This window comes from Orcinus orca, unplaced genomic scaffold (assembly GCF_937001465.1).
Source record: "Orcinus orca unplaced genomic scaffold, mOrcOrc1.1 scaffold_23, whole genome shotgun sequence".
NCBI lineage: Eukaryota > Metazoa > Chordata > Mammalia > Artiodactyla > Delphinidae > Orcinus > Orcinus orca.
This window is the reverse complement of record NW_026043884.1, coordinates 6,749,430-6,776,860: the sequence shown is the minus strand read 5'-3', so window position 1 is coordinate 6,776,860 and position 27,431 is coordinate 6,749,430.

The following is a 27,431-nucleotide window of genomic DNA, read 5'->3' as shown; positions in this document are numbered from 1 at the left end:
CAGCTAGTCTCTCATTGGTTCTCCCTATTCTTGTACATCTTCCACGCAATTTGCAAACTGGGCCAAACAGGAGGTTAAAGGCACTGACTCTCCAAGTCGGGAGAGTGTTAGTAAAGCGTCTGGAATGTGGCACCCGAGTACCAGGGGATGAGAACTGAGACATATTTCAACACGTCTAGCGATCACACGGTTGATCATACTCTGGGTTCCACATGCATGTTTTAGCTGAAGGAAGAATCCCTTAAACCTGGAGAGTTGAGACCTGTGGAATGGGTACCATGCAATATGACTTCAAAGAGTCTTCATTAGCTCACCGAACCTCTCCAATCCTCTCACTGCTGCGTTTATGCCACTGTACTCACGATTGATTCTCTTTCAGAGACATAGCAATCCATAGGTTTTAAGATACTTACTAGTCAGGTACATTATTAGGCGTTTAATATGGGGTTTTGACTCCATTTCGTTGAGCAAGGAGTAGCTCTTGTCTATTACATATTTGACTTAAGGAACTTTATCTGTGCTCATTTCAATCTCTGGTTTTATGCAGCACCCCAACTCACCTTTCCCCTTAAGCAAGCATAAGTTGGTTTTCTAAATTTGAGACCCTCTTCTGTTTTGTAATCCAGTTCCTGTGTAGATAAGTTTACATTCCGTTTATTAGTGATATCTTATGATGTTTCTTTTTCTGTGTGACTTATTTCAGTTAGAATCATCATACCTGAATCCACTCATTATGCTTCTAAGGGCCTGATGACATAGATTTCATTGCTGAGTGATATTGCATTGTCCGTAAGTACCACAACTTCTTTATCCATTTTTCGCTTTCTGCGATATTGAACTTGTACCGTAAACGAGGTTCTTGTAAACAGAGCCGTCCCAAACTTTGGGGTGGCTGTGTCTTTTTTTTTTTTTTTTTTTTTTTTTGCGGTACACGGGCCTCTCACCGCCATGGCCTCTCCCGCTGCGGAGCACAGGCTCGGAACGCACAGGCCCAGCGGCCACGGCTCACGGGCCCAGCCGCCCCGCGGCACGCAGGATCCTCCCGGACCGGGGCACGAACCCGTGTCCCCTGCATCGGCAGGCAGACTCTCAACCACTGTGCAACCAGGGAAGCCCAAGGCTGTCTCTTTTTAATTTTAATTTCCCTAAGGTACAGGACCATAAGTGGAAGTGCCCTAGGCTCTGTTGCTTTGTTTTTTAGATGTTTCAGGAAACACCATACACTTCTCCCAAGTGGCTGTTGCCAATTTACATCTCGCCCACCAGCATAACAAGGCTCCCAGATCTCCATGGCCTGTCCTGCCTTTCTGGATTTTACACTTTTTTCAGATGGCCCTTTTGACCGGGGGGAAGTGAGACTTCATTGTAGTGCAGATTTCCTTTGCAAGCTTGCTTGTTTGGCCAGAAAGGGCGTATGCGTTTTTTCCTGAATGTATTCAGGAAAAAACGCATATGCCCTTTTTGGCCAAGTGCATCATTGTCGACGTTCTACTTCTTTTCTTATGCTTTAAAAGCAATTCCAGTCTACCTCCTGAAATCGGTTTCCTGCAATTCTGCCCCGCTTTCAAGTCCTCTTGGCAGCCTTACTTGAGTATATTTTTGGACGATAGCTGTCATTTATAACTCTGCAGGTTTGTGAATTACAGTGCCCCTGAGCTCCTTTCTTCAACTCGCTTTCTTGTGAGCTAGCCGCAACACTGCAGGATTGCTTCAGGCCCTAATCTGGTTCCGGCACGTCACGCTGAGCCTTTGGTTAATTCCTCTTCCTGGTGGGAAATGAGAGTTAAATTTGCCCGTCCAGACACCTCCAGCTAGTCTCTCATTGGTTCTCCCTATTCCTGTTCATCTTCCGCAGAAATTGCAAACTGGGCCAAACAGGAGGTTAAAGGCAGTGACTCTCCAAGTTGGGAGAGTGTTAGTAAAGCACCTGGAATGTTGAACCCGAGTACCAGGGGACGAGAACTGAGACATATTGGAACACGTCTCCCAATCACATGGTTGATCATACTCTGGGTTCTACATGCATGTTTCAGCTAAAGGAAGAATCCCTTAAACCTGGAGAGTTGAGACCCGTGGAAATGGTACCATGCAATATGACTTCAAAGGGTCTTCATTTGCTCACCGAACCTCTCCAATCCTATCACTGCTGTGTTTATGCCACTGTACACACGCTTGATTCTCTTTCGGAGACCTAGTAATCCATAGGTTTTAAGATACTTACTAGTCAGGTACATACTTAGGCATTTAATATGGGGTGTTGAGTCCATTTCGTTGAACAAGGAGTAGCTCTTGTTTATTACATATTTGGCTTAAGGAACTTTATCTGTGCTCATTTCAATCTCTGGTTTTATGCAGCACCCCAACTCACCTTTCCCCTTAAGCAAGCATAAGTTGGTTTTCTACATTTGAGACCCTGTTCTGTTTTGTAATTCAGTTTCTGTGTAACCAAGTTTACATTCCATGTATTAGTGATATCTTATGATGTTTTTTTTTCTGTGTGACTTATTTCAGTTAGAATCGTCATACCTGAATCCACTCACTATGCTGCTACGGGCCTGATGACATAGATTTCATTGCTGAGTGATATTGCATTGTCCGTAAGTACCACAACTTCTTTATCCATTTTTCACTTTCTGTGATATTGAACATGGACCATAAACGAGGTTCTTGTAAACAGAGCCATCCCAAAATTTGGGGTGGCTGTGTCTTTTTGATTTTAATTTCCCTAAGCTATAGGACCATAAGTGGAAGTGCCCCAGGCTCTGTTGCTTTGTTTCTTAGATGTTTCAGGAAACACGATACACTTCTCCCGAGTGGCTGTTGGCAATTTACATCCTGCCCATCAGCATAACAAGGCTCCCAGTTCTCCAACGCCTGTCCTGCCTTTCTGGATTTTACACTTTTTTCAGATGGCCGTTTTGACCCCGGGGAAGTGAGACTTCATTGTAGTGCAGATTTCCTTTGCAAGCTTGCTTGGTTGGCCAAAAAGGGCGTATGCGTTTTTTCCTGAATATATTCAGGAAAAAACACATACGCCCTTTCTGGCCAAGTGCATCATTGTCCACGTTCTGCCTCTTTTCCTATGCTTTAAATGGAATTCCAGTCTACCTCCTGAAATCGGTTTCCTGCAATTCTGCCCCGCTTTCAAGTCCTCTTGGCAGCTTTACTTCAGTATATTTTTGGACGATAGCTGTCATTTATAACTCTGCAGGTTTGTGAATTACAGTGCCCCTGAGCTCCTTTCTTCAACTCGCTTTCTTGTCAGCTGGCCGCAACACCGCAGGATTGTTTCAGGCCCTAATCTGGTTCCGGCACGGCATGCTGAGCCTTTGGTTAATTCCTCTTCCTGGTGGGAAATGAGAGTTAAATTTGCCCATCCAGACACCTCCAGCTAGTCTCTCATTGGTTTTCCCTATTCCTCTTCATCTTCCGCAGAAATTGCAAACTGGGCCAAAGAGGAGGTTAAAGGCACAGACTCTCCAAGTCAGGAGAGTTTTAGTAAAGCATCTGGAATGTTGCACCCAAGTACCAGGGGACGACAACTGAGACATATTTGAACACGTCTCCCGATCACACGGTTGATCATACTCTGGGTTCCACATGCATGTTTTAGCTGAAGGAAAAATCCCTTAAACCTGGAGAGTTGAGACCCGTGGAATGGGTTCCATGCAATATGACTTCAAAGGGTCTTCATTTGCTCACCGAACCTCTCCAATCCTATCACTGCTGCGTTTATGTCCCTGTACAAACGCTTGATTCTGTTTTGGAGACATAGCAATCCATAGGTTTTAAGATACTTACTAGTCAATTATATTATTAGGCGTTTAATATTGGGTGATGAGTCTATTTTGTTGAGCAAGGAGTAGTTCTTGTATATTACATATTTGGCTTAAGGAACTTTATCTGTGCTCATTTCAATCTCTGGTTTTATGCAGCACCCCAACTCACCTTTCCACTTAAGCAAGCATAAGTTGGTTTTTTGAATTTGAGACCCTGTTCTGTTTTGTAATTCAGTTCCTTTGTAGCCAAGTTTACATTCCGTTTATTAGTGATATCTTATGATGTTTCTTTTTCTGTGTGACTTATTTCAGTTAGAATCATCATACCTGAATCCACTCATTATGTTGCTACGGGCCTGATGACATAGATTTCATTGCTGAGTGATATTGCATTGTACGTAAGTACCACATCTTCTTTATCCATTTTTCGCTTTCTGCGATATTGAACTTGTACCGTAAACGAGGTTCTTGTAAACAGAGCCATCCCAAACTTTGGGGTGGCTGTGTCTTTTTGATTTTAATTTCCCTAAGCTATAGGACCATAAGTGGAAGGGTCCTAGGCTCTGTTGCTTTGTTTTTTAGATGTTTCAGGAAACACCATACACTTCTCCCCAGTGGCTGTTGGCAGTTTACATCCCGCCCATCAGCATAACAAGGTTCCCAGTTCTCCATGGCCTGTCCTGCCTTTCTGGATTTTACACTTTTCTCAGATGGCCCTTTTGTCCGGGGGGAAGTGAGACTTCATTGTAGTGCAGATTTCCTTTGCAAGCTTGCTTGGTTGGCCAAAAAGGGCGTATGCGATTCTTTCCTGAATATATTCAGGAAAAAAAGCATACGACCTTTTTGGCCAAGTGCATCATTGTCGACGTTCTGCCTCTTTTCCTATGCTTTAAATGCAATTCCAGTCTACCTCCTGAAATCGGTTTCCTGCTATTCTGCCCCGCTTTCAAGTCCTCTTGGCAGCCTTACTTCAGTATATTTTTGGATGATAGCTGTCATTTATAACTCTGCAGGTTTGTGAATTACAGTGCCCCTGAGCTCCTTTCTTCAACTCGCTTTCTTGTGAGCTGGCCGCAACACCGCAGGATTGCTTCAGGACCTAATCTGGTTCCGGCACGGCACGCTGAGCCTTTGGTTAATTCCTCTTCTTGGTGGGAAATGAGAGTTAAATTTGCCCGTCCAGACACCTCCAGCTAGGCTCTCATTGGTTCTCCCTATTCCTGTTCATCTTCCGCGGAATTTGCAAACTCGGCCAAACAGGAGGTTAAAGGCATTGACTCTCCAAGTCGGGAGAGTGTTAGTAAAGTGTCTGGAATGCTGCACCCTAGTCCCAAGGGACGAAAACTGAGACATATTGGAACACGTCTAGCGATCACACGGTTGATCATACTCTGGGTTCCACATGCATGTTTTAGCTGAAGGAAGAATCCCTTAAACCTGGAGAGTTGAGACCTGTGGAATGGGTACCATGCAATATGACTTCAAAGAGTCTTCATTAGCTCACCGAACCTCTCCAATCCTCTCACTGCTGCGTTTATGCCACTGTACTCACGATTGATTCTCTTTCAGAGACATAGCAATCCATAGGTTTTAAGATACTTACTAGTCAGGTACATTATTAGGCGTTTAATATGGGGTTTTGACTCCATTTCGTTGAGCAAGGAGTAGCTCTTGTCTATTACATATTTGACTTAAGGAACTTTATCTGTGCTCATTTCAATCTCTGGTTTTATGCAGCACCCCAACTCACCTTTCCCCTTAAGCAAGCATAAGTTGGTTTTGTAAATTTGAGACCCTCTTCTGTTTTGTAATCCAGTTCCTGTGTAGATAAGTTTACATTCCGTGTATTAGTGATATCTTATGATGTTTCTTTTTCTGTGTGACTTATTTCAGTTAGAATCATCATACCTGAATCCACTCATTATGCTTCTAAGGGCCTGATGACATAGATTTCATTGCTGAGTGATATTGCATTGTCCGTAAGTACCACAACTTCTTTATCCATTTTTCGCTTTCTGCGATATTGAACTTGTACCGTTAACGAGGTTCTTGTAAACAGAGCCGTCCCAAACTTTGGGGTGGCTGTGTCTTTTTTTTTTTTTTTTTTTTTTTTTTTTTTTGTGGTACACGGACCTCTCACCGCCATGGCCTCTCCCGCTGCAGAGCACAGGCTCCGGACGCACAGGCCCAGCGGCCACGGCTCACGGGCCCAGCCGCCCCGCGGCACGCACGATCCTCCCGGACCGGGGCACGAACCCGTGTCCCCTGCATCGGCAGGCAGACTCTCAACCACTGCGCAACCAGGGAAGCCCAAGGCTGTCTCTTTTTGATTTTAATTTCCCTAAGGTATAGGACCATAAGTGGAAGTGCCCTAGGCTCTGTTGCTTTGTTTTTTAGATGTTTCAGGAAACACCATACACTTCTCCCAAGTGGCTGTTGCCAATTTACATCCCGCCCACCAGCATAACAAGGCTCCCAGATCTCCATGGCCTGTCCTGCCTTTCTGGATTTTACACTTTTTTCAGATGGCCCTTTTGACCGGGGGGAAGTGAGACTTCATTGTAGTGCAGATTTCCTTTGCAAGCTTGCTTGTTTGGCCAAAAAGGGCGTATGCGTTTTTTCCTGAATGTATTCAGGAAAAAACGCATACGCCCTTTTTGGCCAAGTGCATCATTGTCGACGTTCTACTTCTTTTCTTATGCTTTAAAAGCAATTCCAGTCTACCTCCTGAAATCGGTTTCCTGCAATTCTGCCCCGCTTTCAAGTCCTCTTGGCAGCCTTACTTCAGTATATTTTTGGACGATAGCTGTCATTTATAACTCTGCAGGTTTGTGAATTACAGTGCCCCTGAGCTCCTTTCTTCAACTCGCTTTCTTGTGAGCTGGCCGCAACACCGCAGGATTGCTTCAGGCCCTAATCTGGTTCCGGCACGTCACGCTGAGCCTTTGGTTAATTCCTCTTCCTGGTGGGAAATGGGAGTTAAATTTGCCCGTCCAGACACCTCCAGCTAGTCTCTCATTGGTTCTCCCTATTCTTGTACATCTTCCACGCAATTTGCAAACTGGGCCAAACAGGAGGTTAAAGGCACTGACTCTCCAAGTCGGGAGAGTGTTAGTAAAGCGTCTGGAATGTGGCACCCGAGTACCAGGGGATGAGAACTGAGACATATTTCAACACGTCTCCCGATCACACGGTTGATCATACTCTGGGTTCCACATGCATGTTTTAGCTGAAGGAAGAATCCCTTAAACCTGGAGAGTTGAGACCTGTGGAATGGGTACCATGCAATATGACTTCAAAGAGTCTTCATTAGCTCACCGAACCTCTCCAATCCTCTCACTGCTGCGTTTATGCCACTGTACTCACGATTGATTCTCTTTCAGAGACATAGCAATCCATAGGTTTTAAGATACTTACTAGTCAAGTACATTATTAGGCGTTTAATATGGGGTTTTGACTCCATTTCGTTGAGCAAGGAGTAGCTCTTGTCTATTACATATTTGACTTAAGGAACTTTATCTGTGCTCATTTCAATCTCTGGTTTTATGCAGCACCCCAACTCACCTTTCCCCTTAAGCAAGCATAAGTTGGTTTTCTAAATTTGAGACTCTGTTCTGTTTTGTAATCCAGTTCCTGTGTAACCAAGTTTACATTCCATGTATTAGTGATATCTTATGATGTTTCTTTTTCTGTGTGACTTATTTCAGTTAGAATCATCATACCTGAATCCACTCATTAGGCTGCTAAGGGCCTGATGACGTAGATTTCATTGCTGAGTGATATTGCATTGTACGAAAGTACCACAACTTCTTTATCCATTTTTCGCTTTCTGCGACATTGAACTTGTACCATAAACGAGGTTCTTGTAAACACAGCCGTCCCAAACTTTGGGGTGGCTGTGTCTTTTTGATTTTAATTTCCCTAAGCTATAGGACCATAAGTGGAAGTGCCCTAGGCTCTGTTGCTTTGTTTCTTAGATGTTTCAGGAAACACCATACACTTCTCCCGAGTGTCTGTTGGCAATTTCCATCCCGCCCATCAGCATAACAAGGCTCCCAGTTCTCCATGGCCTGTCCTGCCTTTCTGGATTTTACACGTTTTCAGATGGCCCTTTTGACCAGGGGGAAGTGAGACTTCATTGTAGTGCAGATTTCCTTTGCAAGCTTGCTTGGTTGGCCAAAAAGGGCGTATGCGTTTTTTCCTGAATATATTCAGGAAATAACGCATATGCCCTTTTTGGCCAAGTGCATCATTGTCGACGTTCTGACTTTTTTCCTATGCTTTAAGTGCAATTCCAGTCTACCTCCTGAAATCGGTTTCCTGCAATTCTGCCCCGCTTTCAAGTCCTCTTGGCAGCCTTACTTCAGTATATTTTTGGACGATAGCTGTCATTTATAACTCTGCAGGTTTGTGAATTACAGTGCCCCTGAGCTCCGTTCTTCAACTCGCTTTCTTGTGAGCTGGCCGCAACACCACAGGATTGCTTCAGGCCCTAATCTGGTTCCCCACGGCACGCTGAGCCTTTGGTTAATTCCTCTTCCTGGTGGGAAATGAGAGTTTATTTGCCCGTCCAGACACCTCCAGCTAGTCTCTCATTGGTTCTCCCTATTGCTGTTCATCTTCCGCAGAAATTGCAAACCGGGCCAAACAGGAGGTTAAAGGCACTGACTCTCCAAGTCGGGAGAGTGTTAGTAAAGTATCTGGAATGTTGTACCCGAGTACCAGGTGACGAGAACTGAGACATATTGGAACACGTCTCCTGATCACATGGTTGATCATACTCTGGGTTCCACATGCATGTTTTAGCTGAAGGAAGAATCCCTTAAACCTGGAGAGTTGAGACCCGTGGAATGGATACCATGCAATATGACTTCAAAGGGTCTTCATTTGCTCACCGAACCTCTCCAATCCTATCAGCGCTGCGTTTATGCCCCTGTACACACGGTTGATTCTCTTTCGGAGACATAGCAATCCATAGGTTTTAAGATACTTACTAGTCAGGTACATTCTTAGGCGTTTAATATGGGGTGTTGAGTCCATTTCGTTGAGCAAGGAGTAGCTCTTGTCTATTTCATATTTGGCTTAAGGAACTTTATCTGTGCTCATTTCAATCTCTGGTTTTATGCAGCACCCCAACTCACCTTTCCCCTTAAGCAAGCATAAGTTGGTTTTCTAAATTTGAGACTCTGTTCTGTTTTGTAATCCAGTTCCTGTGTAACCAAGTTTACATTCCATGTATTAGTGATATCTTATGATGTTTCTTTTTCTTGTGACTTATTTCAGTTAGAATCATAATACCTGAATCCACTCATTATGCTGCTACGGGCCTGATGACATAGATTTCATTGCTGAGTGGTATTGCATTGTACATAAGTACCACAATTTCTTTATCCATTTTTCACTTTCTGCGATATTGAACTTGTCCTGTAAACGAGGTTCTTGTAAACAGAGCCGTCCCAAACATAGGGGTGGCTGTGTCTTTCTGATTTTAATTTCCCTAAGCTATAGGACCATAAGTGGAAGTGCCCTAGGCTCTGTTGCTTTGTTTTTTAGATGTTTCAGGAAACACCATACACTTCTCCCTAGTGGCTGTTGGCCATTTACATCCCACCCATCAGCATAACAAGGCTCCCAGTTCTCCATGGCCTGTCCTGCCTTTCTGGATTTTACACTTTTTTCACATGGCCCTTTTGACCGGGGGGAATTGAGACTTAATTGTAGTGCAGATTTCCTTTGCAAGCTTGCTTGGTTGGCCAAAAAGTGCCTATGCGTTTTTTCCTGAACATATTCAGGAAAAAACGCATACGCCCATTTTGGCCAAGTGCATCATTGTCGACGTTCTGCCTCTTTTCCTATGCTTTAAATGCAATTCCAGTCTACCTCCTGAAATCGGGTTCCTGCAATTCTGCCCCGCTTTCAAGTCCTCTTGGCAGCCTTACTTCAGTATATTTTTGGACGATAGCTGTCTTTTATAACTCTGCATGTTTGTGAATTACAGTGTCCCTAAGCTCCTTTCTTCAACTCGCTTTCTTGTGAGCTGGCCGCAACACCGCAGGATTGCTTCAGGCCCTAATCTTGTTCTGGCACGGCACGCTGAGCCTTTGGTTAACTCCTCTTCCTGGTGGGAAATGAGAGTTAAATTTGCCCGTCCAGACACCTCCAGCTAGTCTCTCATTGGTTCTCCCTATTCCTGTTCATCTTCTGCAGAAATTGCAAACTGGGCCAAACAGGAGGTTAAAGGCACTGACTCTCCAAGTCGGCAGAGTTTTAGTAAAGCGTCTGGAATGTTGCACCCGAGTACCAGGGGACGAGAACTGAGACATATTGGAACACGTCTCCCGATCACACGGTTGATCATACTCTGGGTTCCACATGCATGTTTCAGATCAAGGAAGAATCCCTTAAACCTGGAGAGTTGAGACCCGTGGAATGGGTACCATGCAATATGACTTCAAAGGGTCTTCATTTGCTCACCGAACCTCTCCAATCCTATCACTGCTGCATTTATGCCCCTGTACACACTCTTGATTCTCTTTCGGAGACATAGCGATCCATAGGTTTTAAGATACTTACTAGTCAGGTACATTCGTAGGCGTTTAATATGGGGTGTTGAGTCCATTTCGTTGAGCAAGGAGTAGCTCTTGTCTATTACATATTTGGCTTAAGGAACTTTATCTGTGCTCATTTCAATCTCTGGTTTTATGCAGCACCCCAACTCACCTTTCCCCTTAAGCAAGCATAAGTTGGTTTTCTAAATTTGAGACCCTGTTCTGTTTTGTAATCCAGTTCCTGTGTAGCCAAGTTTACATTCCGTGTATTAGTGATATCTTATGATGTTTCTTTTTTTGTGTGACTTATTTCAGTTAGAATCATCATACGTGAATCCACTCATTATGCTGCTACGGGCCTGATGACATAGGTTTCATTGCTGAGTGATATTGCATTGTACATACGTACCACATCTTCTTTATCCATTTTTCACTTTCTGCGATATTGAACTTGTACCGTAAACGAGGTTCTTGTAAACAGAGCCGTCCCAAACTTTGGGGTGGCTGTGTCATTTTGATTTTAATTTCCCTAAGCTATTGGACCATAAGTGGAAGTGCCCTAGGCTCTGTTGCTTTGTTTTTTAGATGTTTCAGGAAACACCATACACTTCTCCCTAGTGGCTGTTGGCAATTTACATCCAGCCCATCAGCATAACAAGGCTCCCAGTTCTCCATGGCCTGTCCTGCCTTTCTGGATTTTACACTTTTTTCAGATGGCTCTTTTGACTGGGGGGAAGTGAGACTTCATTGTAGTGCAGATTTCCTTTGCAAGCTTGCTTGGTTGGCCAAAAAGTGCGTATGCTTTTTTTCCTGAATATATTCAGGAAAAAAAGCATAAGCCCTTTTTGGCAAGTGCATCATTGTCGACGTTCTGCCTCTTTTCCTATGCTTTAAATGCAAATCAGTTCTACCTCCTGAAACCGGTTTCCTGCAATTCTGCCCCGTTTTCAAGTCCTCTTGGCAGCCTTACTTCAGTAGATTTTTGGACGATAGCTGTCATTTATAACTCTGCATGTTTGTGAATTACAGTGCCCCTGAGCTCCTTTCTTCAACTCGCTTTCTTGTGAGCTGGCCGCAACACGGCAGGATTGCTTCAGGCCCTAATCTGGTTCCGGCACGGCAGGTTGAGCCTTTGGTTAATTCCTCTTCCTGGTGGGAAATGAGAGTTAAATTTGCCCGTCCAGACACCTCCAGCTAGTCTCTCATTGGTTCTCCCTATTCCTGTTCATCTTCCGCAGAAATTGCAAACTGGGCCAAACAGGAGGTTAAAGGCACTGTCTCTCCAAGTCGGGAGAATGTTAGTAAAGCGTCTGCAATGTTGCACCCGAGTACCAGGGGATAAGAACTGAGACATATTAGAACACGTCTCCCGATCACACGGTTAATCACACTCTGTGTTCCACATGCATTTTTTAGCTGAAGGAAGAATCCCTTAAACTTCGAGAGTTGAGAACCGTGGAATGGGTACCATGCAATATGACTTCAAAGCGTCTTCATTTGCTCACCAAACCTCTCCAATCCTATCACTGCTGCGTTTATGCCCCTGTACTCATGCTTGATTCTCTTTCAGAGACAAAGCAATCCATAAGTTTTAAGATACTTACTAGTCAGGTACATTATTAGGCGTTTAATATGGGGTTTTGAGTCCATTTCGTTGAGCAAGCAGTAGCCCTTGTCTATTCCATATTTGGCTTAAGAAACATTATCTGTGCTCATTTCAATCTCTGGTTTTATGCAGCACCCGAACTCACCTTTCCCCTTAAGCAAGCATAAGTTGGTTTTCTAAATTTGAGACCCTGTTCTGTTTTGTAATCCAGTTCCTGTGTATCCAAGTTTACACTCCGTGTATTAGTGTTATCTTAAGATGTTTCTTTTTCTGTGTAACTTATTTCAGTTGGAATCATCATACCTGAATCAACTCTATGTTTTACAGGCCTGATGACATAGATTTCATTGCTGAGTGATATTGCATTTATGTAAGTACCACAACTTCTTTATCCATTTTTCACTTTCTGTGATATTGAATTTGTACCATAAACGAGGTTCTTGTAAACAGAGCCGTCCCAAAGTTTGGGGTGGCTGTGTCTTTTTGATTTTAATTTCCCTAAGCTAAAGGACCATAAGTGGAAGTGCCCTAGCCTCTGTTGCTTTGTTTTTTAGATGTTTCAGGAAACACCATACACTTCTCCCTAGTGACTATTGGCAATTTACATCCCGCCCATCAGCATAACAAGGCTCCCAGTTCTCCATGGCCTGTCCTGCCTTTCTGGATTTTACACTTTTTTCAGATGCTCCTTTTGACTGGGGGGGAAGTGAGACTTCAATGTAGTGCAGATTTCCTTTGCAAGCTTGCTTGGTTGGCCAAAAAGTGCGTATGCGTTTTTTCCTGAATATATTCAGAAAAAAACGCTTATGCCCACCTTGGCCAAGTGCATCATTGTCGACGTTCTGCCTCTTTTCCTATGCTGTAAATGCAATTCCAGTCTACCTCCTGAAATCGGTTTCCTGCAATTCTGCCCCGTTTTCAAGTCCTCTTGGCAGCCTTACTTCAGTAGATTTTTGGACGAAAGCTGTCATTTATAACTCTGCAGGTTTGTGAATTACAGTGCCCCTGAGCTCCTTTCTTCAACTCGCTTTCTTGTGAGCTGGCCGCAACACCGCAGGATTGCTTCAGGCCCTAATCTGGTTATGGAACGGCATGCTGATCCTTTGGTTAATTCCTCTTCCTGGTGGGAAATGAAAGTTAAATTTGCCCGTCCAGAAACCTCCAGGTAGTCTCTCATTGGTCCTCCCTATTCGTGTTCATCTTCCGCAGAAATTGCAAACTGGGCCAAACTGGAGGTTAAAGGCACTGACTCTCCAATTCGGGAGAGTGTTAGTAAAGCGTTTGGAATGTTGCACCAGAGTACCAGGGGACGAGAACTGAGACATATTAGAACACGTCTCCCGATCACACGGTTAATCACACTCTGTGTTCCACATGCATTTTTTAGCTGAAGGAAGAATCCCTTAAACTTCGAGAGTTGAGACCCGTGGAATGGGTACCATGCAATATGACTTCAAAGCGTCTTCATTTGCTCACCAAACCTCTCCAATCCTATCACTGCTGCGTTTATGCCCCTGTACTCACGCTTGATTCTCTTTCAGAGACATAGCAATCCATAAGTTTTAAGATACTTACTAGTCAGGTACATTATTAGGCGTTTAATATGGGGTTTTGAGTCCATTTCGTTGAGCAAGCAGTAGCCCTTGTCTATTCCATATTTGGCTTAAGAAACATTATCTGTGCTCATTTCAATCTCTGGTTTTATGCAGCACCCCAACTCACCTTTCCCCTTAAGCAAGCATAAGTTGGTTTTCTAAATTTGAGACCCTGTTCTGTTTTGTAATCCAGTTCCTGTGTATCCAAGTTTACACTCCGTGTATTAGTGTTATCTTAAGATGTTTCTTTTTCTGTGTAACTTATTTCAGTTAGAATCATCATACCTGAATCCACTCATTATGCTGCTACGGGCCTGATGACATAGATTTCATTGCTGAGTGATATTGCATTGTACGTAAGTACCACAACTTCTTTATCCATTTTTCACTTTCTGCAATATTGAACTTGTACTGTAAACGAGGTTGTTGTAAACAGAGCCATCCCAAACTTTGGGGTGGCTGTGTCTTTTTGATTTTAATTTCCCTAAGCTATAGGACCATAAGTGGAAGTGGCCTAGGCTCTGTTGCTTTGTTTCTTAGATGTTTCAGGAAACACCATACACTTCTCGCAAGCGGCTGTTGGCAATTTACATCCCGCCCATCAGCATAACAAGGCTCCCAGTTCTCCATGGCCTGTCCTGCCTTTCTGGATTTTACACATTTTTCAGATGGCCCTTTTGACCTGGGGGAAGTGAGACTTCATTGTAGTGCAGATTTCCTTTGCAAGCTTGCTTGGTTGGCCAAAAAGGGCGTATGCGTTTTTTCCGGAAAAAACTCATACGCCCTTTTTGGCCAAGTGCATCATTGTCAACGTTCTGCCTCTTTTCCTATGCTTTAAATGCAATTCCACTCTACCTCTTGCAATCGGTTTCCTGTAATTCTGCCATGCTTTCAAGTCCTCTTGGCAGCCTTACTTCAGTATAGTTTTGGACGATAGCTGTCATTTATATCTCTGCATGTTTGTGAATTACAGTGCCCCTGAGCTCCCTTCTTCAACTCGCTTTCTTGTGAGCTGGCCGCAACACCGCAGGATTGCTTCAGGCCCTAATCTGGTTCCGGCACGGCAGGCTAAGCCATTGTTTAATTCCTCTTCCTGGTGGGAAATGAGAGTTAAATTTGCCCGTCCAGACACCTCCAGCTAGTCTCTCATTGGTTCTCCCTCTTCCTGTTTATCTTCCGCAGATATTGCAAACTGGGCCAAAAAGGAGGTTAAAGGCACTCACTCTCCAAGTCGGGGGAGTGTTAGTAAAGTGTCTGGAATGTTGCACCCGAGTACCAGGGGATGAGAACTGAGACATATTGGAACACGTCTCCAGATCACACGGTTGATCATACTCTGGGTTCCACATGCATGTTTTAGCTGAAGGAAGAATCCCTTAAACATGAAGAGTTGAGACCCGTGGAATGGATACCGTGCAATATAACTTCAAAGGGTCTTCATTTGCTCACCGAACCTCTCCAATCCTATCACTGCTGCGTGTATGCCCCTGTACTCATGCTTGATTCTCTTTCGGAGACATAGCAATCCATAGGTTTTAAGATACTTACTAGTCAGGTACATTCTTAGGCGTTTAATATGGGGTTTTGAGTCCATCTCGTTGAGCAAGGAGTAGCTCTTGTCTATTCCATATTTGGCTTAAGGAACTTTATCTGTGCTCATTTCAATCTCTGGTTTTATGCAGCACCCCAACTCACCTTTCCCCTTAAGCAAGCATAAGTTGGTTTTCTAAATTTGAGACTCTGTTCTGTTTTGTAATCCAGTTCCTGTGTAGCCAAATTTACATTCCGTGTATTAGTGATATCTTATGATGTTTCTTTTTTTTGTGACTTATTTCAGTTAGAATCATCATACCTGAATCCACTCATTATGCTGCTACGGGCCTGATGACATAGATTTCATTGCTGAGTGATATTGCATTGTACGTAAGTACCACAACTTCTTTATACATTTTTCACTCTTTGTGATATTGAACTTGTCCCCTAAACGAGGTTCTTGTAAACAGAGCCGTCCCAAACTTTGGGGTGGCTGTGTCTTTTTGATTTTAATTTCCCTAAGCTATAGGACCATAAGTGGAAGTACCCTAGGCTCTGTTGCTTTGTTTCTTAGATGTTTCAGGAAACACCATACACTTCTCCCAAGTGGCTGTTGGCAATTTACATCCCGCCCATTAGCATAACAAGTCTCCCAGTTCTCCATGGCCTGTCCTGCCTTCCTGGATTTTACACTTTTTTCAGATGGCCCTTTTGACCCGGGGGAAGTGATACTTCATTGTAGTGCAGATTTCCTTTGCAAGCTTGCTTGGTTGGCCAAAAAGGGCGTATGCGTTTTTTCCTGAACATATTCAGGAAAAAACGCATACGCCCTTTTTGGCCAAGTGCATCATTGTCGACGTTCTGCCTCTTTTCCTATGCTTTAAATGCAATTCCAGTCTACCTCCTGAAATCGGTTTCCTGCAATTCTGCCCCGCTTTCAAGTCCTCTTGGCAGCCTTACTTCAGTATATTTTTGGACGATAGCTGTCATTTATAACTCTGCAGGTTTGTGAATTACAGTGCCCCTGCGCTCCTTTCTTCAACTCGCTTTCTTGTGAGCTGGCCGCAACACTGCTGCATTGCTTCAGGCCCTAATCTTGTTCCGGCACGGCACGCTGAGCCTTTGGTTAATTCCTCTTCCTGGTGGGAAATGAGAGTTAAATTTGCCCGTCCAGACACCTCCAGCTAGTCTCTCATTGGTACTCCCTATTCCTGTTCATCTTCCACAGAAATTGCAAACTGGGCCAAACAGGAGGTTAAAGGCACTGACTCTCCAAGTCGGGAGAGTGTTAGTAAAGTGTCTGGAATGTTGCACCTGAGTACCAGGGGACGAGAACTGAGACATATTGGAACACGTCTCCCGATCACACGGTTGATCATACCCTGGGTTCCACATGCATGATTTAGCTGAAGGAAGAATCCCTTAAACGTGGAGAGTTGAGACCCGTGGAATGGGTACCATGCAATATGACTTCAAAGAGTCTTCATTTGCTCACCGAACCTCTCCAATCCTATCACTGCTGCGTTTATGCCCCTGTACACACGCTTGATTCTCTTTCAGAGACACAGCGATCCATAGGTTTTAAGATACTTACTAGTCAGGTACATTCTTAGGCGTTTAATATGGGGTGTTGAGTCCCTTTCGTTGAGCAAGGAGTAGCTCTTGTCTATTCCATATTTGGCTTAAGGAACTTTATCTGTGCTCATTTCAATCTCTGGTTTTATGCAGCACCCCAACTCACCTTTCCCCTTAAGCAAGCATAAGCAGATTTTCTAAATTTGAGACCCTGTTCTGTTTTGTAATCCAGTTCCTGTGTAGCCAAGTTTACATTCCGTGTATTAGAGATATCTTATGATGTTTCTTTTTCTTGTGACTTATTTCAGTTAGAATCATAATACCTGAATCCACTCATTATGCTGCTATGGGCCTAATGACATACATTTCATTGGTGAGTGATATTGCATTGTACGTAAGTACCACAACTTCTTTATCCATTTTTCACTTTCTGCGATATCGAACTTGTCCCGTAAAAGAGTTTCTTGTAAACAGAGCCGTCCCAAACTTTGGGGTGGCTGTGTCTTTTTGATTTTAATTTCCCTAAGCTATATTACCATAAGTGGAAGTGCCCTAGGCTCTGTTGCTTTGTTTTTTAGATGTTTCAGGAAACACCATACACTTCTCCCCAGTGGATGTTGGCAATTCACATCCCGCCCATCAGCATAACCAGGCTCCCAGTTCTCCATGGCCTGTCCAGCCTTTCTGGATTTTACACTTTTTTCAGATGGCCCTTTTGACCGGGGGGAAGTTTGACTTCATTGTAGTGCAGATTTCCTTTGCAAGCTTGCTTGGTTGGCCAAAAAGTGCGTATGCGTTTTTTCCTGAATATATTCAGGAAAAAACGCATACGCACTTTTTGGCCAAGTGCATCATTGTCGACGTTCTGCCTCTTTTCCTATGCTTTAAATGCAATTCCTGTCTACCTCCTGAAATCGGTTTCCTGCAATTCTGCCCCGCTTTCAAGTCCTCTTGGCAGACTTACTTCAGTATATTTTTGGACGATAGCTGTCATTTATATCTCTGCAGGTTTGTGAATTACAGTGCCCCTGAGCTCCTTTCTTCAATTCGCTTTCTTGTGAGCTGGCCGCAACACCGCAGGATTGCTTCAGGCCCTAATCTTGTTCTAGCACGGCATGCTGAGCCTTTGGTTAATTCCTCTTCCTGGTGGGAAATGAGAGTTAAATTTGCCCGTCCAGACACCTCCAGCTAGTCTCTCATTCTTTCTCCCTATTCCTGTTCATCTTCCGCAGAAATTGCAAACTGGGCCAAACAGGAGGTTAAAGGCACTGAGTCTCCATGTTGGGAGAGTGTTAGTAAAGCATCTGGAATGTTGCACCCGAGTACCAGGGGACGAGAACTGAGACATATTGGAACACGTCTCCGGATCACATGGTTGATCATACTCTGGGTTCCACAAGCATGCTTTAGCTGAAGGAAGAATCCCTTAAACCTGGAGAGTTGAGACCCGTGGAATGGGTACCATGCAATATGACTTCAAAGGGTCTTCATTTGCTCACCGAACCTCTCCAATCCTATCACTCCTGCGTTTATGCCCCTGTACACACGCTTGATTCTCTTTCAGAGATACAGCGATCCATAGGTTTTAAGATACTTACTAGTCAGGTACATTCTTAGGCGTTTAATATGGGGTGTTGAGTCCATCTCGTTGAGCAAGGAGTAGCTCTTGTCTATTACATATTTGGCTTAAGGAACTTTATCTGTGCTCATATCAATCTCTGGTTTTATGCAGCACCCCAACTCACCTTTCCCCTTAAGCAAGCATAAGTTGGTTTTCTAAATTTGAGACCCTGTTCTGTTTTGTAATCCAGTTCCTGTGTAGCCAAGTTTACATTCCATGTATTAGTGATATCTTATGATGTTTCTTTTTCTTGTGACTTATTTCAGTTAGAATCGTCATACCTGAATCCACTCATTATGCTGCTACGGGCCTAATGACATAGATTTCATTGCTGAGTGATATTGCACTGTAGGTAAGTACCACAACTTCTTTATCCATTTTTCACTCTTTGTGATATTGAACTTGTCCCGTAAACGAGGTTCTTGTAAACAGAGCCGTCCCAAACTTTGGGGTGGCTGTGTCTTTTTGATTTTAATTTCCCTAAGCTATAGGACCATAAGTGGAAGTGCCCTAGGCTCTGTTGCTTTGTTTCTTAGATGTCTCAGGAAACACCATACACTTCTCCCAAGTGGCTGTTGGCAATTTACATCCCGCCCATCAGCATAACAAGGCTCCCAGTTCTCCATGGCCTGTCCTGCCTTTCTGGATTTTACACTTTTTTCAGATGGCCCTTTTGACCGGGGGGAAGTGAGACTTCATTGTAATGCAGATTTCCTTTGCAAGCTTGCTTGGTTGGCCAAAAAGGGCGTATGCTTTTTTTCCTGAATATATTCAGTAAAAAACGCATACGCACTTTTTGGCCAAGAGCATCATTGTCGACGTTCTGCCTCTTTTCCTATGCTTTAGATGCAATTCCAGTCTACCTCCTGACATCGGTTTCCTGCAATTCTGCCCCGCTTTCAAGTCCTCTTGGCAGCCTTACTTCAGTATATTTTTGGACGATAGCTGTCATTTATAACTCTGCAGGTTTGTGAATTACAGTGCCCCTGAGCTCCTTTCTTCAACTCGCTTTCTTGTGAGCTGGCCGCAACACTGCAGCATTGCTTCAGGACCTAATCTGGTTCCGGCACGGCACGCTAAGCCTTTGGTTAATTCCTCTTCCTGGTGGGAAATGAGAGTTAAATTTGCCCGTCCAGACACCTCCAGCTAGTCTCTCATTCTTTCTCCCTATTCCTGTTCATCTTCCGCAGAAATTGCAAACTGGGCCAAACAGGAGGTTAAAGGCACTGACTCTCCAAGTCGGGAGAGTGATAGTAAACAGTCTGGGATGTTGCAGCCGAGTACCAGGGGACGAGAACTGAGACATATTGGAACACGTCTCCCGATCACACGGTTGATCATACTCTGGGTTCCACATGCATGTTTTAGCTGAAGGAAGAATCCCTTAAACCTGGAGAGTTGAGACCCGTGGAATGGGTACCATGCAATATGACTTCAAAGGGTCTTCATTTGCTCACCGAACCTCTCCAATCCTATCACTGCTGCGTTTATGCCCCTATACACACGCTTGATTCTCTTTCGGAGACATAGCAATCCATAGGTTTTAAGATACTTACTAGTCAGGTACATTCTTAAACGTTTAATATGGGGTGTTGAGTCCATCTCGTTGAGCAAGGAGTAGCTCTTGTCTATTCCATATTTGGCTTAAGGAACTTTATCTGTGCTCATTTCAATCTCTGGTTTTATGCAGCACCCCAACTCACCTTTCCCCTTAATTAAGCATAAGTTGGTTTTCTAAATTTGAGACCCTGTTCTGTTTTGTAATTCAGTTCCTGTGTAGCCAAGTTTACATTCCGTGTATTAGTGATATCTTATGATGTTTCTTTTTCTGTGTGACTTATTTCAGTTAGAATCATCATACCTGAATCCACTCTATGCTGCTACGGGCCTGATGATATAGATGTCATTGCTGAGTGATATTGCATTGTACGTAAGTACCACAACTTCTTTATCCATCTTTCGCTTTCTGCGATATTGAACCTGTACCGTAAATGAGGTTCTTGTAAACAGAGCCATCCCAAACTTTGGGGTGGCTGTGTCTTTTTGACTTTAATATCCCTAAGCTATAGGACCATAAGTGGAAGTGCCCTAGGCTCTGTTGCTTTGTTTTTTCGATGTTTCAGGAAATACAATACACTTCTCCCGAGTGGCTGTTGGCAATTTATATCCCGCCCATCAGCATAACAAGGCTCCCAGTTCTCCATGGCCTGTCCTGCCTTTCTGGATTTTACACATTTTTCAGATGGCCCTTTTGACCGGCGGGAAGTGAGACTTCATTGTAGTGCAGATTTCCTTTGCAAGCTTGCTTGGTTGGCCAAAAAGGGCGTATGCGTTTTTTCCTGAATATATTCAGGAAAAAACACATACGCCCTTTTTGGCCAAGTGCATCATTGTCCACGTTCTGCCTCATTTCCTATGCTTTAAATGCAATTCCAGTCTACCTCCCGATATCGGTTTCCTGCAATTCTGCCCCGCTTTCAAGTCCTCTTGGTAGCCTTACTTCAGTATATTTTTGGACGATAGCTGTCATTTATAACTCTGCAGGTTTGTGAATTACAGTGTCCCTGAGCTCCTTTCTTCAACTCGCTTTCTTCTGAGCTGGCCGCAACACCGCAGGATTGCTTCAGGCCCTAATCTGGTTCCGGCACGGCACGCTGAGCCTTTGGTTAATTCCTCTTCCTGGTGGGAAATGAGAGTTAAATTTGCCCGTCCAGACAACTCCAGCTAGTCTCTCATTGGTTCTCCCTATTCCTGTTCATCTTCCGCAGAAATTGCAAACTGGGCCAAACAGGAGGTTAAAGGCACTGACTCTCCAAGTCGGCAGAGTGTTAGTAAACCGTCTGGAATGTTGCACCCAAGTACCAGGGGACGAGAACTGAGACATATTTGAACACGTCTCCTGATCACACGGTTGATCATACTCTGGGTTCCACATGCATGTTTCAGCTGAAGGAAAAATCCCTTAAACCTGGAGAGTTGAGACCCTTGGAATGGGTACCATGCAATATGACTTCAAAGGGTCTTCATTTGCTCACCGAACCTCTCCAATCCTATCACTGCTGCGTTTATGCCCCTGTACACACGCTTGATTCTCTTTCGGAGACATAGCAATCCATAGGTTTTAAGATACTTACTAGTCAGGTACATTCTTAGGCGTTTAATATGGGGTGTTGAGTCCATTTCGTTGAGCAAGGAGTAGCTCTTTTCTATTCCATATTTGGCTTAAGGAACTTTATCTGTGCTCATTTCAATCTCTGGTTTTATGCAGCACCCCAACTCACCTTTCCCCTTAAGCAAGCATAAGTTGGTTTTCTAAATTTGAGACTCTGTTCTGTTTTGTAATTCAGTTCCTGTGTAGCCAAGTTTACATTCCGTGTATTAGTGATAACTTATGATGTTTCTTTTTCTGTGTGACTTATTTCAGTTAGAATCATCATACCTGAATCCACTCATTATGCTTCTACGGGCCTCATGACATAGATGTCAATACTGAGTGATATTGCATTGTACGTAAGTACCACAAATTCTTTATCCATTTTTCACTTTCTGTGATATTGAACTTGTAGCGTAAACGAGGTTCTTGTAAACAGAGCCGTCCCAAACTTTGGGGTGGCTGTGTCTTTTTGATTTTAATTTCCCTAAGCTATAGGACCATAAGTGGAAGTGCCCTAGGCTCTGTTGCTTTGTTTTTTAGATGTTTCAGGAAACACCATACACTTCTCCCCAGTGGCTGTTGGCAATTTACATCCCGCCCATCAGCATAACAAGGCAACCAGTTCTCCATGGCCTGTCCTGCCTTTCTGGATTTTACACTTTTTTCAGATGGCCCTTTTGACCGGGGGGAAGTGAGACTTCATTGTAGTGCAGATTTCCTTTGCAAGCTTGCTTGGTTGGCCAAAACGGGCGTATGCGTTTTTTCCTGAATATATTCAGGAAAAAACGCATACGCCCTTTTTGGCCAAGTGCATCATTGTCGACCTTCTGCCTCTTTTCCTATGCTTTAAATGCAATTCCAGTCTACCTCCTGAAATCGGTTTCCTGCAATTCTGCCCCGCTTTCAAGTCCTCTTGGCAGCCTTACTTCAGTATATTTTTGGACGATAGCTGTCATTTATAACTCTGCAGGTTTGTGAATTACAGTGCCCCTGAGCTCCTTTCTTCAACTCGCTTTCTTGTGAGCTGGCCGCAACACCGCAGGATTGCTTCAGGCCCTAATCTGGTTCCGGCACGGCACGCTGAGCCTTTGGTTAATTCCTCTTCCTGGTGGGAAATGAGAGTTAAATTTGCCCGTCCAGACACCTCCAGCTAGTCTCTCATTGGTTCACCCTATTCCTGTTCATCTTCCGCAGAAATTGCAAACTGGGCCAAACAGGAGGTTAAAGGCACTGACTCTCCAAGTTGGGAGAGTGTTAGTAAAGTGTCTGGAATGTTGCACCTGAGTACCAGGGGAGGAAAACTGAGACATATTTGAACACGTGTCCCGATCACACAGCTGATCATACTCTGGGTTCCACATGCATGTTTTAGCTGAAGATAGAATCCCTTAAACCTGGAGAGTTGAGACCCGTGGAATGGGTACCATGAAATATGACTTCAAAGGGTCTTAATTTACTCACCGAACCTCTTCAATCCTATCACTGCTGCGTTTATGCCCCTGTACACACGCTTGATTCTCTTTCAGAGACATAGCAATCCATAGGTTTTAAGATACTTACTAGTCAGGTACATTCTTAGGCATTTAATATGGGGTGTTGAGTCCATTTTGTTGAGCAAGGAGTAGCTCTTGTCTATTACATATTTGGCTTAAGGAACTTTATCTGTGCTCATTTCAATCTCTGGTTTTATGCAGCACCCCAACTCACCTTTCCCCTTAAGCAAGCATAAGTTGGTTTTCTAAATTTGAGGCCCTGTTCTGTTTTGTAATCCAGTTCCTGTGAAACCAAGTTTATATTCCGTGTATTAGTGATATCTTATGATGTTTCTTTTTCTGTGTGACTTATTTCAGTTAGAATCATCATACCTGAATCCACTCATTATGCTGCTACGGGCCTGATGACATAGATTTCATTGCTGAGTGATATTGCATTGTACGTAAGTACCACAACTTCTTTATCAATTTTTCACTTTCTGCGATATTGAACTTGTACCATAAACGAGGTTCTTGTAAACAGAGCCATCCCAAACTTTGGGGTGGCTGTGTCTTTTTGATTTTAATTTCCCTAAGCTATAGGACCATAAGTGGAAGTGCCCTAGGCTCTGTTGCTTTGTTTTTTAGATGTTTCAGGAAGCACCATACACTTCTCCCGAGTGGCTGTTGGCAATTTTCATCCCGCCCATCAGCATAACAAAGCTCCCAGTTCTCCATCGCCTGTCCTGCCTTTCTGGATTTTACACTTTTTTCAGATGGCCCTTTTGACCGGGGAGAAGTGAGACTTCATTGTAGTGCAGATTTCCTTTGCAAGCTTGCTTGGTTGGCCAAAAAGGGCGTATGCGTTTTTTCCTGAATATATTCAGGAAAAAACTCATACCCCCTTTTGGCCAAGTGCATCATTGTGGACGTTCTGCCTCTTTTCCTATGCTTTAAATGCAATTCCAGTCTACCTCCTGAAATCGGTTTCCTGCAATTCTGCCCCGCTTTCAAGTCCTCTTGGCAGCCTAACTTCAGTATATTTTTGGACGATAGCTACCATTTATAACTCTGCAGGTGTGTGAATTACAGTGCCCCTGAGCTCCCTTCTTCAACTCGCTTTCTTGCGAGCTGGCCGCAACACCGCAGGATTGCTTCAGCCCCTAATCTGGTTCCGGCACGGCACGCTGAGCCTTTGGTTAATTCCTCTTCGTGGTGGGAAATGAGAGTTAAATTTGCCCGTCCAGACACCTCCAGCTAGTCTGTCATTGGTTCTCCCTATTCCTATTCATCTTCCGCAGAAATTGCAAACTGGGCCAAACAGGAGGTTAAAGGCACTGACTCTCAAAGTCGGGAGAGTGTTAGTAAAGCGTCTGGAATGTTGCACCCGAGTACCAGGGGACGAGAACTGAGACATATTGGAACACGTCTCCCGATCACATGGTTGATCATATTCTGGGTTCCACATGCATGTTTTAGCTGAAGGAAGAATCCCATAAACCTGGAGAGTTGAGACCCGTGGAATGGGTTCCATGCAATATGACTTCAAAGGGTCTTCATTTGCTCACCGAACCTCTCCAATCCTATCACTGCTGCGTTTATGCCCCTGTACACACGCTTGATTCTCTTTCGGAGACATAGCAATCCATAGGTTTTAAGATACTTACTAATCAGGTACATTCTTAGGCGTTTAATATGGGGTGTTGAGCCCATTTCGTTGAGCAAGGAGTAGCTCTTGTCTATTAATATTTGGCTTAAGGAACTTTATCTGTGCTCATTTCAATCTCTGGTTTTATGCAGCACCCCAACTCACCTTTCCCCTTAAGCAAGCATAAGTTGGTTTTCTACATTTGAGACCCTGTTCTGTTTTTTAATCCAGTTCCTGTGTAGCCAAGTTTACATTCCGTGTATTAGTGATATCTTATGATGTTTCTTTTTCTGTGTGACTTATTTCAGTTAGAATCATCATACCTGAATCCACTCATTATGCTGCTATGGGCCTGATGCCTTAGATTTCATTGCTGAGTGATATTGCATTGTAAGTAAGTAGCACAATTTCTTTATCCATTTTTCACTCTCTGCGATATTGAACTTGTACCGTAAACGAGGTTCTTGTAAACAGAACCTTCCCAAACTTTGGGGTGGCTGAGTCTTTTTGATTATAATTTCCCTAAGCTATAGGACCATAAGTGGAAGTGCCCTAGGCTCTGTTGCTTTTTTTTTTAGATGTTTCAGGAAACACCATACACTTCTCCCCAGTGGCTGTTGGCAATTCACATCCCGACCATCAGCATAACAAGTCTCCCAGTTCTCCATGGCCTGTCCTGCCTTTCTGGATTTTACACTTTTTTCAGATGGCCCTTTTGACTGGGGAGAAGTGAGACTTCAGTGTAGTGCAGATTTCCTTTGCAAGCTTGCTTGGTTGGCCAAAAAGGGCGTATGTGTTTTTTCCTGAATATATTCAGGTAAAAACATATACGCCCTTTTTGGCCAAGTGCATCATTGTGGATGTTCTGCCTCTTTTCCTATGCTTTAAATGCAATTCCAGTCTACCTCCTGAAATCGGTTTCCTGCAATTCTGCCCCGCTTTCAAGTCCTCTTGGCAGCCTTACTTCAGTATATTTTTGGACGATAGCTGTCATTTATAACTCTGCAGGTTTGTGAATTACAGTGCCCCTGAGCTCCTTTCTTCAACTTGCTTTCTTGTGAGCTGGCCGCAACACCGCAGGATTGCTTCAGGCCCTAATCTGGTTCCGGCACGTCACGCTGAGCCTTTCGTTAATTCCTCTTCCTGGTGGGAAATGGGAGTTAAATTTGCCCGTCCAGACACCTCCAGCTTGTCTCTCATTGGTTCTCCATATTCCTGTTCATCTTCCACGGAATTTGCAAACTGGGCCAAACAGGAGGTTAAAGGCACTGACTCTCCAAGTCGGGAGAGTGTTAGTAAAGCGTCTGGAATGTTGCACCTGAGTACCATGGGACGAGAACTGAGATAAATTTCAACACGTCTCCCGATCACACGGTTGATCATACTCTGGGTTCCACATGCATGTTTTAGCTGAAGGAAGAATCCCTTAAACCTGGAGAGTTGAGACCCGTGGAATGGGTACCATGCAATATGACTTCAAAGTGTCTTCATTTGCTCACCGAACCTCTCCAATCCTATCACTGCGGCGTTTATGCCCCTGTACTCATGCTTGATTCTCTTTCAGAGACATAGCAATCCATAGGTTTTAAGATACTTACTAGTCAGGTACATTATAAGGCGTTAAACATGGGGTTTTGAGTCCATTACGTTGAGCAAGGAGTAGCTCTTGTCTATTACATATTTGGCTAAAGGAACTTTATCTGTGCTCATTTCAATCTCTGGTTTTATGCAGCACCCCAACTCACCTTTCCCCTTAAGCAAGCATAAGTTGCTTTTCTAAATTTGAGACCCTGTTCTCTTTTGTAATCCAGTTCCTGTGTAGCCAAGTTTACATTCCGTGTATTAGTGATATCTTATGATGTTTCTTTTTCTGTGTGACTTATTTCAGTTAGAATCATCATACCTGAATCCACTCATTATGCTGCTACGGGCCTAATGACATAGATGTCATTGCTGAGTGATATTGCATTGTACATAAGTACCACAACTTCTTTATCCATTTTTCACTTTCTGTGATATTGAACTTGTACCATAAACGAGGTTCTTGTAATAAGAGCCGTACCAAATTTTGGGGTGGCTGTGTCTTTTTGATTTTAATTTCCCTAAGCTCTAGGACCATAAGTGGAAGTGCCCTAGGCTCTGTTGCTTTGTTTTTTAGATGTTTCAGGAAACACCATACACTTCTCCCCTGTGGCTGCTGGCAATTTACATCCCACCCATCAGCATAACAAGGCTCCCAGTTCTCCAACGACTGTCCTGCCTTTCTGGATTTTACACTTTTTTCAGATGGCCCTTTTGACCGCGGGGAAGTGAGACTTCATTGTAGTGCAGATTTCCTTTGCAAGCTTGCTTGGTTGGCCAAAAATGGCGTATATGTTTTTTCCTGAATATATTCAGGAAAAAACGCATATGCCCTTTTTGGCCAAGTGCATCATTGTGAACGTTCTGCCTCTTTTCCTATGCTTTAAATGCAATTCCAGTGTACCTCCTGAAATTGGTTTCCTGCAATTCTGCCCAACTTTCAAGTCCTCTTGGCAGCTTTACTTCAGTATATTTTTGGATGATAGCTGTCATTTATAACTCTGCAGGTGTGTGAATTACAGTGCCCCTGAGCTCCTTTCTTCAACTCGCTTTCTTGTGAGCTGGCCACAACACCGCAGTTTTGCTTCAGGCACTAATCTGGTTGCGGCACGGCACGCTGAGCCGTTGGTTAATTCCTCTTCCTGGTGGGAAATGAGAGTTAAATTTGCCCGTCCAGACACCTCCAGCTAGTCTCTCATTGGTTCTCCCTATTCCTGTTCATCTTCCGCAGAAATTGCAAACTGGGCCAAACAGGAGGTTAAAGGCACTGACTCTCCAAGTCGGGAGAGTGTTAATAAAGTGTCTGGAATGTTGCACCC